Source organism: Peromyscus leucopus, chromosome 1 (assembly GCF_004664715.2).
Source record: "Peromyscus leucopus breed LL Stock chromosome 1, UCI_PerLeu_2.1, whole genome shotgun sequence".
NCBI lineage: Eukaryota > Metazoa > Chordata > Mammalia > Rodentia > Cricetidae > Peromyscus > Peromyscus leucopus.
In genome coordinates this window covers 171,197,189-171,211,213 of record NC_051063.1, presented here as the reverse complement: position 1 = coordinate 171,211,213, position 14,025 = coordinate 171,197,189, and positions in this window count along the sequence as shown.

Genomic DNA, 14,025 nt, shown 5'->3' with positions numbered 1-14,025 from the left:
ATCTTCTTCCCATGTCTCTGAGGATGCTACTTTACCTCCTGACAGTCCCTTCCCTCCTGGTGTCACTCAGAGGGAAAGACAGGGTGGTCACAGAGGACTTACCTAGACAGATGACATCCCAGAAAGGTCAAGAGGACATGGGCAGACCACAGCCACAGCTCAACCCACACAGGAAGTTAGCGAGTCTCCCTGAGACTATTCATAGGATGATGAAGTCAACATCCTCTCTTTAGGACACACAGTCAACCCTTCCTGCACACCCAGGACATGAAACTTCTAATTCCCAAATCAGACACTTGATTGGTGACACCAGTGACAGTGGTTCCATCCCCTTCCCTGTCATCATTCAGCTGGTTCCTTTCCAGCCCTCACAGACATCTCTGTCACCTTCCTGCTGGGAGTAAATCCCACCTTCCCAGAGCAGTGAGAACAAAGGGCAGATGGGCTCAGTGTGTTTCTGTGTCACAAGAGGAAATCCACCATCGGGTTTAGGAAGCACAGGGTCTCCCTCTGGTGCTGACAGGGACAAGGACAGGACATAGAAGAGGGCAGTCCTTGGGTGACCTTTGTTCTTTCAGGCCAAGGGTTCCTGATTAGCCTTTCTACTCAAAGAATGTTCTAGAGGACTGGACCATAAAGAGAGAAAGGGGGAGAAGAATGGAAGGCCCACATTGAGAGGGAAGAGGTTGGTCAGGGTGAGGGACACAGACCTTGCCCTCAGCTGAAGTGAACCTGGGAGGTGCTGCCTCCTGCCAGGAAGCTCGGCTTCCAGGGAGGACAACAAAGTTGACACAAGAGCAGCAGGGCGTGGGAGCCATGCTGGAGTTGACACTCTTCTCCACAGACAGAGAGAATTGCAGTTCCTTACAACCCCATCCTGCACGGGTGTGTCTCTTGGTGGTCCCTTGGCAGGGGCTCCTCCTCACAGGAGAGGGGACCACTTCCTGGGAGTGGTTGAAAGAAGGAAGGGGTCTCCTAGGGAGGACAAGAGCCTGAGAGGTGACACAGGGCTTTTAGTTGGGGCATCAAAGGAGATGACACAGCGGGACAGAGTTTCAGCAACAAGCTCTCCCTGAACAGGAATTGGTGTGGGCAGGGTGTGTCTTCATTTGCTCTCTTTTGCTGTGATAAGGACCATAACCAAAAGCATCTTGCAGAGCAAAGGGTTTATTTGGCTCATATATCTCAAGTCACAGTCTATTGAGGGACACTGAGGCAGGAGCTGAGTCAGACACCACAGGGGAGTGCTGCTTATTGGCTTGCTCCTCATGGCTTACTCAGCCTACTTATACAACCCAGGACCACGTGCCCTGGGGTGGCACCACCAACAGTGAGCTTGTCCTGCCCTCCCACATCAACTGTAAGTCAAGAAGATGTCCCCATAGACTGGCCTACAGGACAATCTTATGGAGGCATTTTCTTAGTTGACATTTCCTCTTCCCAGATGAACCTAGTTTGTGTCAAGTTGACAAAATCAAAACAACAAAGAACTGATCAATACAAGGAGGAGAAGTTTAGGTGATCCCTTTCTAAGTTCATCACCATTGGCCTCTGTAGTCTGAAGACACAGTTCACAGCTGGTTGTGTGTAACTCTCCACATAAAAACAATCTGGGGCATTAAACATTGTCCTTGGCTTCTAGCAATGCTCTGGACCAGTCTTTCATTCACCCATAGGTGTCTGAACCTGGTCCAGGCAGTGGCTTCAGTGAAGATCAGACTAGTCCTCTCCTCACATACCAGAGTTTCAGGAGACAGGAAGACAGGACAGGAAGGACATCTAGAGGGTGAGGTCAGAGGTTAAGAAATGCCATGGTGGGAACAGCAGGGAAAGGTCAAAAGTGAAGACCCAGGGTCTAGATGAGAATATCAAGGAAGGTATTCCCCAAATTATATACACCCTAAACCTTCTGAGTGTGAGCAGGGATCTGAAGATAGTGAGGGGATGAGCTATATAGACATCTAAGGAGAGAGTTCCATTCAGAACAAATTATAAGACCAAAGCCTCTGAGGGGATACAGGCCATGCCACAGATTTCAACCTAGTAGCATTCAAATGCACACAAACACCCAACCTCGCACGCACGCACGCACGCACGCACGCACGCACGCACAAGCACACACACCAAAGTAGAGTGATGAACATACCTGCTTAGAACCTATAGCCCATCTTTCTAACAAATATAAAGGCCCTGAATTTTTCTGAACTTTTTTCTTTATTAAAAAATTTCCTACTCACTCCACATACCATCCACAGGTCCCCCTTCCTACCTCCCCCATGCCCTCAGCCCTCTTTACCCAGCCACTCCACATCCCTACATCCCCCAAATTGAGGTCTCCCATGGGGAGTCAGCAGAGCCAAGTACACTAAGCCTTGGCAGGTCCAAGTTTCTTCCCACTGCACAAAGGCTTTACAAGGCATCACACTGCAGGCACCGGATTCTCAGAAGCCTGCCCATAGACCAGGGACAGATCCTGATCCCCCTGCCTGGGTGCCCCACAAACAGTTCGAGCCAAACAATTGTCTTCTGTATCCAGAGGGCCTAGTCCAGTCCCATGGGGGCTCCACAGCCACCAGTCCACAGTTCATGCACTCCCACTAGTGTGGCTGGTCATCTCTGCATGTCCTCCCATCATGATCTCCATGTCCCTCACCTGCACAGTTCCTCCTCTCTCTCATCAGTTGGATTCCCAGAGCTCAGCCTGGTGCCTGGCCATGGATCTCAGCATCTGCCTCCACTTTTGGAGTCACTGGACAAAAGGGCCCTGATGTTGATTGCTGTCTTAGTTAGAATTTCTATTGCTGTGAAGAGACACCGTGACCATGGCAATTCTTACCAAGAATAAGCACTTACTTGTGGTTTACATTTTCAGGGGTTTAGTCCATTATCATTATGAATGCAAGCAGACATAGTGCTGGAGAAGTAGACTAGTGTCCTACATCATGACTTGCAGTCAACAAGATGTGGTCTGAGATACTGGGCATGGTTTGAGCATATATGAGACTCCCCAAAAGCCTGCCTCCACAGTGACACACTTCCTCCAACAATGCCACACCTACTCCAACAAAGCCACGCCTCCTAACACTGCCATCCCCTGTGAGCTTATGGGTTCCAACTACACTGAAACTGCCACAATGGGTTTCTCTTTTTTCACTGTTAGTTTCACTTTTAGCAGACCTCTCCCACTGCTGCCCTGCTCCTTACTAATCAATGCCACTGGTGTTGCCAAGGGAAGAACATGCTTTTATTTGTCCACAGTCAGAGAGAGATGTGTATGCTTTTTACTGGTACAAAGGGAAAATTCTAGGCATCAGATAAGAAATTGAATATTATTAAAAACCACTCATTCAATTAATCCAGGACCTGCACACAATGGAGAGAAACAATATTCTGTAATGCATGCTGCTCCAGAACGTCATCCAAGAGGACATACCACACACTGATCAACAGACACCTGTGCAGTTCCATGTACCCCAAGAAGAATGACTATCTGTGACCTCTGGAAGAAGGTGGGATTAATTCCACCTCACACACAAGACTGACAGCTTGGACACTGTCCAATTCCTCCTTGCATTGTGCTCCCATGTTAGGGTTTGAACATTTACTGTTGTGGTAGCTAAAGAAACTCCATTTTATGCTAGGCATCCATTTTGGTAACCACTAGTCCTTTGTCTCTGACTCCAGTCCCTGGAAGATAAGTTTCTGGGAACCCTGTCTCAGTGACCCCCCTCCCCGGAATGTACAGCTTTGACCATCTGCTTGTTATGACTAAATGATTTTCTGGCTTTTGTAACTTGTTTATGCAGACACCCAAAGATTGTTTTAGATCACCTTCACCACTTAACTCGACAAAACATACCGCTGTTTGCTTGCTTGAGTAGATACTGAAGGTCTTCTGGTTTTCATCTTTAAAAATCCTTCCCTGACCTCCCTTCTCACGGCAGCTCAAGTGTGGCTCAGAGATTGCTGTCCTTCTAGCAGCTAAGGAATAAATATTTTAATCATGATTAGACTTTTCCCAGGTGCCACAGACTCCAGACCCTTAGGAGACAAACTGCAAAGATCTGAACCCCTATTATAATCTATACAGTGAGAACAGGACCTGTGAAATGGTAACTCAAAAGGGGGACTATCTTCAGCCAGACCCTTGGGGTGCCCCAACCAGGATGGCTCTCAGATAGATCCTGTAGTAGTCAGGCAGTGGCTCTCTGGGAGATCTATGGCTTCATCACAGTGAGGTGAGAATCTGGAAGGCCTGACTCCAGATCTTTGTTCCAGATTCAACTCCAGGTGACCATAGAGAGCTTGTATCCAAGGCTAGAATTTGACTTCCTGTTAGAGATGATATGAAACAAGGCTTCATTGACTGTCCACGACCCATAGAGTGTGGAACCAGCTGTACACTGCCAAGGCATCTGCAGTTAGGTAGATCACCCGGGCATCTCCTTCTCCTGAGTCTCAGTGGACAGGTGCCAGGATGTAAGCCAACTCTTCTGATGGGTTTAGGAGACTTCACAGGAAGTTCATATTTATGGTCATGATATGGCCATAAACTCATGAAATCACAGCAGCACAAGACCTGTGTAAGCCTGGCCCATCAACAGCACACTATGGACCAGATAGGGGCTCAAGAGGCCACATCCCTTCCTCAACCCATTGGCAATTAATGGCCACCGAAGGATGGGAAATTATTTTCTTCAGTGCTTAATTTCCTATACGATAGGAACTGCACAGGTGTCTCTTGATCAGTGTGTGTGGAAATTAACCACCTCACCATCCATGCTCATGTAAGAAACCCTAAATAGCACAGTGTTGAACACACAGACAAAGATGGAGGCCCAGTGAGATGGATGCCTACTAAAAGCACTTGCTGCACAGGCCTGATGACCTGAGATTAACCTCCAGAATTCATGTAAGGATGGAAAGAGAGGGCCAACTCCTGAAAGTTACCATCTGACCTCTGCACACTGTGGTGTACACCCACACCCATTCACACCCACACTCTCTCTCTCTCTCTCTCTCTCTCTCACACACACACACACACACACACACACACACACACACACACGTGTGTGTGCGTGTATGTGTATGTAGGTATGTATGTATATATATATACATATATATATATATATGTATGTATATATGTGTGTGTGTGTGTTACATATGCACACATGAAAAATGTAGGAGGCAAGCATTTTAGGAAGAAGAGTTCAGTAGGACTGGGAAGTGATGAGAGAGTAATGGGGTTGTTATATGTGTGTGTATGTGACCTTGTATCAAATAATGAATTTTAAATGTGTTTTAAAGCAAGTGGCTGCCATTTTCTTCACTCTTTGAAGAAAAAGAAAGATACTGAGGACACAATGGACTCTCTCAACTCTTCCTTTGAAATCTTGAAAGTGAAAAAAAAGAATAGAGAACTGGTTTACCTCCTTAGGCTTTCTGGAAGCAAAAGGACACAAAAATTTTTAAAATTTTTTAAAAGATATAAAAATATTTTTTAAAGATTTTCAAATGTGAAAAATTAATTTGCTTTTAAATTCTAGAAGAATTTCATATAAAGTGCTAAAGTTGATTTTGTGATGAGTATTGACCTTTAGTTTAGTCAGATTTATTATTTGTACTGGATAATTTTATGTCAACTTGACACAGGCTAGAGTCTTGTGAGAAGAGGGAACACCAGTGAGATAATGCCTCCATAAGATCTGGCTGTACATCTCAACAAATGATGCTGGCATAACTGATGTTTACATGTAGAAGAATGGAAATAGATCTATATCTATCTCCCTGCACACAACTCAAATTCAAGTGGACCAAAGACCTCGACATAAATCCAGTGACACTGAACTTAATAGAAGAGAAAGTGGGAAGTAGCCTTGAATGCATTGGCACATGAGACAACAACCCTGAATATAACACAGGTAGTACAGATACTGAGATCAACAATTAATAAATGGGACATCCTGAAACTGAAAAGCTTCTGTAAGGCAAAGCACATGGTCAATAAGACAAAATGACAGCATAGAGAATGTGAAAAGATCTTCATCAACCCCATGTCTGACAGAGGGCTGATCTCCAAAATGTATAAAGATCTCAAGAAGCTAGACATCAAAATACCAAATAATCCAATCAAAAATGGGGTACAGTTATAAACAGAGAATTCTCAACAGAAGAATCTCAAATGGCCGAGAAACACTTAAGGAAATGTTCAGCATCCTTATCCATCATGGAAATGCAAATCAAAACAACTCAGATACCATCTTACACCTCTCAGAATGGCTAAGATCAAAAACACTGATGACAGCCCATATTTGAGAGGATGTGGAGTAAGGGGAACACTCCTCCACTGTTGGTAGAAGTGCAAACTTGTACATCCACTTTGGAAGTCAGTATGAGGGTCTCTCAGAAACATGGGAATCAATCTACCTCAAGACTCAGATATACCAATTTTGGAATATATCCAAAGGAAGCTCAATCATCACACCACATTTGCTCAACTATGTTCATAGAAGCACTTTTTGTGATAGCCATAGCCTGGAAACAACCTTGATGCCCCTGAACCAAAGAATGGATAAAGAAAATGTTTTACATTTACTCAACGAAGTACTCAACAGTAATAAAAAATTACATCATGAAATTTGCAGGCAAATGGATGGAACTGGAAAAAAATCATCCTGAGTGAGGTAACCCATTTTTTGAAAAACAAACATGGTATGTACTCACTCATAAGTGGACATTAGATGTAAAGCATAGGATAAACAGGCTACAATCCACAGTCCCAGAGAAGCTAGGTAAAAAAGGACCATAAGAGGGACACATGGATTTCCCTGGGAAGGGGAAATACATGAGATATCCTGGGTAAACTGGGAGTGGGGGCAGTGGGAAAGAAGGAAAATGCTGGAGGGATGGGAGCATGACTGATCAGATTGGTTGAGCTGGTATGGGATGGAGGGGGAGAATAATGAAAGAGATATGCTGGGGATTCTATGAATGTGGTGCTCTGATTGACTGATAAGTAAAATGATGATTGGCCAGTAGCCAGGTAGGAAGTATAGGTGGGACAAGCAGAGAAGACAATTCTGGGAACAAGAAAGCTGAGTCAGGAGTTACCAGCCAGACACAGAGGAAGAGAGATGTAAAAGTACTGGTAAGCCACAAGCCACATGGCAACTAATAGATTAATAGAAATGGGTTAATTTAAGATGTAAGAGCTAGTCAATAGTTAGCCTGAACTAATGGCTGAGCAATTTTAATTAATATGAGCTTCTGAGTGATTATTTTATAAATGGGCTGTGGAACTGCGGGGGCCCAAGCAGGACTAGAGAAAACTCCAGCTACAGACATATCTTGATAAAGAGGCCATTTTGGGGTTAGAGAGAAACCTGGTGTAAAGGAGACTCCCAGGAATCCACAAGGATGACGCCAGCTAAGACACTAGCAATAGTGGAGAGGGGGCCCGAACTGGCCTTCTCCTGTAATCAGAGTGGTGAATATCCAAGTTGTTATCAGAGAGCCTGCATCCAGTAACTGATGGAAGGAGACACAGAGATCCACAGTCAATGGCTGGGCCAAGCTCCAGGAGTCCAGTTGAAGAGAGGAAGGAGGGATTGTATGAGCAGGGGAGGTCAGGATCATGGTGAGGAAACCCACAGAGACACCTGAAACAAGTTATTGGGAGCTCACAGACTCTGGACCAACAGCTAGGGGGCCTTCATGGGACCAACCTAGGCCCTCTAAATATGGGTGACAGTTGTGTAGCTTTGTCTGTTTTTGGGGCCTATAGCAGTGGGATCAGGTGTCCCTGGTGTTTCAGCTGGCTTTTTGGAACATGTTTCCCATGCTAGGATGCCTTGTGGAGCCTTGATGCAGGGGGAGGAACTAAGTCCTGCCTCAACTTGATATGTCGTGCTTTGTTGACTCCCATGGGAAGCCTACCCATTTCTGAATGGAGGAGGAGGGGATATGTGGGAGGAAGGATGGGAGGTGGGGGAGGGAATGGGAAGTGAGGAAGGAGGGGAAATTGTGGTTGGTATGTAAAATTAATGAAAAATTTAATAACAACAAAAAGAGAATGGTCTGTAGGCAAGCCTGAAGAGCATTTTCTTAATTATTGCTTAATGGGGGAGGGCCCAGCCCATTGTGAATGGAGCCATTCCTGGGCTGGTGGTCCTGGGTTCTATAGGAAAGCAGCCTGAGTAAGCCATGAGGAGCAATCCAGTAAGCAGCACTCCTGTAGGGACTCTGCATCAGCTCCTACCTCCAGGTTCAGGCCCTTTTTGAGTTCCTGTCCTGAATTCCTTCAATGATGAACAGTGATATGGGAGGGTAAGATAAATAAACCCTTTCTTCCCCCAATTTCCTTTTGATCATGGTGGTTTATCACAGCAATAATAACCCTAAGACAGTAAGTTTATGAATTAAAACTGCAAACTGAAATGACAACCTACAGAACAGAAAAGCATATTTATAAGTCATATATATACAGTACAACTTTTGTGTTCATTATAAATAAGTGATATAACTCAGGATAAAAGTGATCACTAGTCTTCAGGGAAATACAAATTAAATCTACTGTGAGATACTAGCTCACCCCTGGTAGATTGACTATAATCAAAATAACTGACAACAAATGTTGCAGAGGATGTGGAGAAAAAGACACACATATTCACTGCTGGTGGGTGTGAAAATTAATGCAGTCATTATATAGAGCTTGTGTAAGTCTCTTAAAACATTAGAAAATACCACATGACTCAGCTATTTTACTGGGCATATACCCAGAGATGCTGTACCCTACCTTAAAGATATTGGCACTCCATGATTACTGCTGCTCTATTCAATATAGCAAGGAGATGGAACCAATCTAGATGTCCATCAACAAATGAATGCATAATGCAAGTATAGTGCATGTACCAAATGAAATATTTTTCATCCCTAGAGAAAAATGAAATCACAAAATTTACAGGAAAGTGGATAAACTTAGAAAGTATAATGTTAAATGAGATCACCCAATCTCAGGGGAAAAAAACACATGTTCTTTCTTGTGTATGGATCCTAGCCTATATAATGTATGCATGTACATATGTAATTAAATATGCAGAGGTACGGTACAACGTATAGGAAGAGGAACATGAAAGGGTAATTTGAAAGATGCAAAAATGCTCCCTAATGAGTTCACATACATTGTGTAGGTCCTCTGACTGCTCACTCTCTCTACATGGAACACAATTTTGGTGTAAAACATATCCTTAAAAAGCAACATCCACCTGTAACTCTGTGCTGCCACCTTACTGGGAGCCCAAATATGAAATTATGTTTTTCATCTTTTATGGTTATATTTTATTTGTGTTGAAATGTGATTTTATTTGTTAATAAATAAAGTTGCCTGGGTGTCAGAGCTAATAGCAAGCCATTTAGCAGAAGTCTGGCAGTGGTAGCACATGCCCTTAATCCCGATCACATGACAGGCAGATCTCTGTGTGTTCAAGGATACAGTGAGCATGGAGACACATGTCTTTAATCTCAATATCAACCATAGAGACCTGGAGGTCTGTATAGACAGGCAGTGAGGAGGAGGTCATGTGGTTGGGTTTACGATCAATGAGAAGGCAGAACAGAAATCAATAAAAAGACACAAGGAAGTAGGTATCTTTCTCAGGGGAAGGACAGCAGTGGCAGTGAGGGGTAAGAAGGTGGTTTTAGTCTCAGTTCTTAGCTACTGCTCTGACCTCTTGGCTTTTAACTCTGCATTTGGCTCTGTGTTTCTTATTTAATAAGACTGTTACATCTACATTTGATGCCCAACATGGCAAGAATTCATTAAAAACTGCTCGGCTTGGCTTGGCAGCCTGGCCAGGCTCCCCACCTCAACCTCAGCCCAGCTCTGCCTAGGCCCCAGGCCCAACCAACTGTACCTACAAGCAGTTACCCGCAGCAGGGGCTACTTGGAGCCAGATTGCCAACTCAAGCTGCTAAGGCTTAAAAAAAAAAAAGCTGGTTCTCCAAACAACTCAGGCCCTGCTGGAGCTACTGGTCCGGCTGCACTCGACTGTAACTTCAGATAGAGCTGCTTTTGGCTGAAATGCCCACTCATGTGGTCGGAGCTTAAGGAAGCTGGAGCCTAGGCTTGACTCAGCTCAAGTGGGAACTTGTGGCTGGAATTCAGTTTTTAGCCAGAAAATGTGGCTACTCTTCTTCCTTCCTTCCTTCCTTCCTTCCTTCCTTCCTTCCTTCCTTCCTTCCTTCCCTCCCTCCCTCCCTCCCTCCTCCTCCTCCTCCTCCTCCTCCTTCTCCTCCTCCTCCTCCTCCTCCTCCTCCTCCTCCTCTTCTTCTTCTTCTTCTTCTTCTTCTCTCTCTCTCTCTCTCTCTCTCTCTCTCTCTCTCTCTCTCAGGATTCCCATCTGAGACGCTAGGTACCTGTTTTGAAATTCCCTCAGGTTTCTACTGTTCTACACAGACTTGGTAAGTCAATTAAGGTATCAGATATTTTAAAGGGAAAAACTACTTAAAAAAGAAAAATTATTTTTCCACATTTTTTAAAAAATGGGTATTATGTGTACATTAGAAGAAAATTGGACTTTGTTTGATAAAATTTTAGGCCACCTGAAAAGGGAACCATTATGAGAAGATTAATGTTGATGGGATGTACATTACATCAATCATGCACATTATTACTTTCCTTATCCTTATTTTACTATTTAAAAAGATAGTCAATTTCAGTGTCAGGATAGAAGCTTTAGAAAAACCTGTTAAAATGAATTATAGAGAAATTCAGATTCAGACAGAAGAAATTAATAGTGAAATTACTTCAGGATTGGATTATAAGGTTACAGAAAGAAAGCCTGTTTTCACACAATGACCCTTAATTTATCTGGTAACCATACAGCAGCTACCTGGTCAAGTGAATGCACAAAATATTTGGACTCCCATTGAAATGTTAGATTTATGAAGGTTTAAGGAGGCAATAGTATCTTATGGCATACATTCCCCATTTATAAAGCAAATGTTAAACTCCTAGTCAACTTATAATAAGATTATATCACAGGACTGGCAAGAGCTGGTAAATGCTGTCCTGGAACCCGGGGCCTAGTTGCTGTGGCATCTGTGGTTCAAAGATGAAACTAAAAACATAGAAAGTCAGTGGATGGCTAGAGGTGTACAAATCTCCCAGGATCAGCTTGTTGGAGAAGGCTAATATGCTGCAACACAAAGACAATGTTTATGTGATAACCAAAACCTAATTTTATGTTGAATGGCAGCCTTGAATGTATGGGACAGAATTGAGGAAGCAGGAAAGAAAACTGAGTCATTTACAAAGGTTATACAGGGCCCAAAAGAATCCTTCATGGATTTCTTACAAAGACCAACTTCAGCAGTAAAGAGAATGGTCCCAAATTCAGAAGCTAGCCAGATAATACTTGAATCTTTGACTTTTGAGAACACAAATGCAGTATGCAAGAGAATAATCAGGCCAGTAAAGGCAAGATCTGTACCCTTGGAAGATTGGACTAGAGACATGTTTAATGTTGAGGCTCATGACCATGATATGTGGATAGGAGAAGCAATTTCAAGAGGTGTGAGGAATGTCAGATGTTTTGGATGTGGAAAGCAAGGACATTTGAAAAGGGACTGTAAACAGGGCATTCCTAGAAACAATGTTTCTTCACTGGACAATGGTAACAGAATGCCCCTTCCTTCTGGAGTATGTAGAAGTCATGGTAAGGGAAAACACTGGACTAAGGAATGTAGATCAACAAGAAACAGACAAGGTAATACTTTGCCTTGTTCTTTGGAAAATTCCCAGAGGGGCCTCTGGCAGGCCCCCCACAGCAAATCCAGCTCAGACCTTTCCTGACACTGTAGAGGAAACCCCTACTCAGAGCAATTAAATAACCAAATGCCTATTGGAATAAACCAGGCTGCTCAGGGTGATGAAACAGCTGAGACAGAGAGAACAGAAAAGTCAGGATAAATGATAAAGACATTTTTTGGCAAACTTCTATGAATGAACAAAGACCAAAATTAACAATAAAAATAAATGGTGTTTTGTTGTCTGGTCTGGTAGACACAGGTGCTGATGTGACCATAATTGCACCAGAATTTTGGCATCCAACTTGGCATCTTTAGGAGGTAAATGTTCAGCTGTTAGGAGTTGAAACATTATCTCAAGTGAAACAGAGTGCAAGATGGCTCGAATATATAAGTCCTGAAGGACAGAGAGGAAAATTAAAACCATATGTGGCTAACATAGCTATGAACCTGTGGTTTCGAGACCTGTTACAACAACGGAATACTCAGATTAACATCCCTCCAACCCTAGAAACAAATTATAAACTAGCACATTTTTTTTCTGAGAGAAATATGAGAAGGTATTATTCTCATGAGTGGTCACCAGCCATCCAGATTGTACAAGAACAGGGAATAACAACTGATGGTCTTCCAAAGACACCAACAGCTCTACCTTTAAAATGGTCAACACACAAGCCTGTATGGATTCAGCAAAGGTCTTTAACAACAGAGAAACTCCAGGCTTTAGAAGAGCTGGCAGAAGAGCAGTTAAATGCTCAGCATATTAAAGAATCAACCAGCCCTTGGAATTATCCTGTATTTGTTATTAAAAGAAATCTGGTAAATGGAGAATGGTAACCGACCTTAGAGCAATTAACAAAGTAATTCAATCAACGGCCTCTCTACAGTCCGGAATTCCTTTGCCTACTTTGTTACCTAAAGGATGGCTTCTTATAGTTATTGATTTAAAAGACTGTTTCTTTTCAATACCCTTACAAGAAAAAGACAGAGAAAGATTTGCCTTCATGGTGCCTACTTATAATAATTCCCAACCAGTTAAGAGATATCAATGGAGGGTCCTCCCACAGAGAATGTTGAATAGCCCAACCCTGTGCCAATATTTTATACAACAGCCATTGGAAGTGATATGTAAAAAATTTCCTAAATCGATAAATTATCATTATATGGATGATATTTTACTAGCTGACTCAAATGCAGATACTTTAGAAATAATGTTTGAAGAAGTAAAGAAAATTTTGCCTTGCTGGGGATTACAAATTGCTCCTGAAAAGATACAAAGAGGAGATTCTATTAATTATTTAGGATATAAAATAGGGCTACAAAAAATTAGACTCCAAAAGGTGCAAATTAGGAGTGATTACAGACTTTTAATGACTTTCAAAGATTATTTGGAGACATTTCTCATCCACAAACTATTGTTGGGATAAAAAACAATGGACTGAATAATTTGTTCGAAACCTGAGAAGGTGACAAGGACTTAAATAGTCCAAGAGAATTATCACCTAAAGTTGAGAAAGAAATGGCCTTGGTAGAAAAGAAAGTACATGAAGGGCACGTGGATCATATTGATCCAAAGCTGGATTGCATTTTGGTTATTTTACCCTCTAGACATTCTCCTACAGGAATTTTAATGCAGAGAGAAGATATTATATTGGAATGGATTTTTTTTACCAAATAAACCGAATAAAAAATTAAAAACTTATGTGGAAAAAAAATCTCTGACTTGATTTTGAAAGGAAAATTGAGACTTCGTCAATTAGCTGGAATAGACCCAGGAGAAATTGTTGTTCCTTTAACTAAAGAGGACATTGAAAAATTATGGGCAGAATGTGAACCTTGGCAAAGAGCTTGCAGTAATTTTCTGGGAGAAATTAACAGCAAATATCCCAAAAGCGATAGAATTGATCTTATAAAGAGAGCTGATTGGATTTTGCCTTAAATTGTAGGAAACACCCATATCTGGAGTTCATACATTTTACACAGATGCAATCAAATAAGGCAAGGCAGGTTACAAATCAGAAAATTTAAGTAAAGTGGTTCAAAGTCCTTATAATTCAGTTCAAAATCAGAATTGTATGCTATTCTGTTGGTATTAATGGATTTTTCAGAACCTCTCAACATAGTTACTGACTCTCAGTATGCTGAAAGCTTGGTATTTCATATTGAGACTGCAGAATTACTCCCCAATGAGTCAGAATTAACTTCACTATTTTTCAGTTA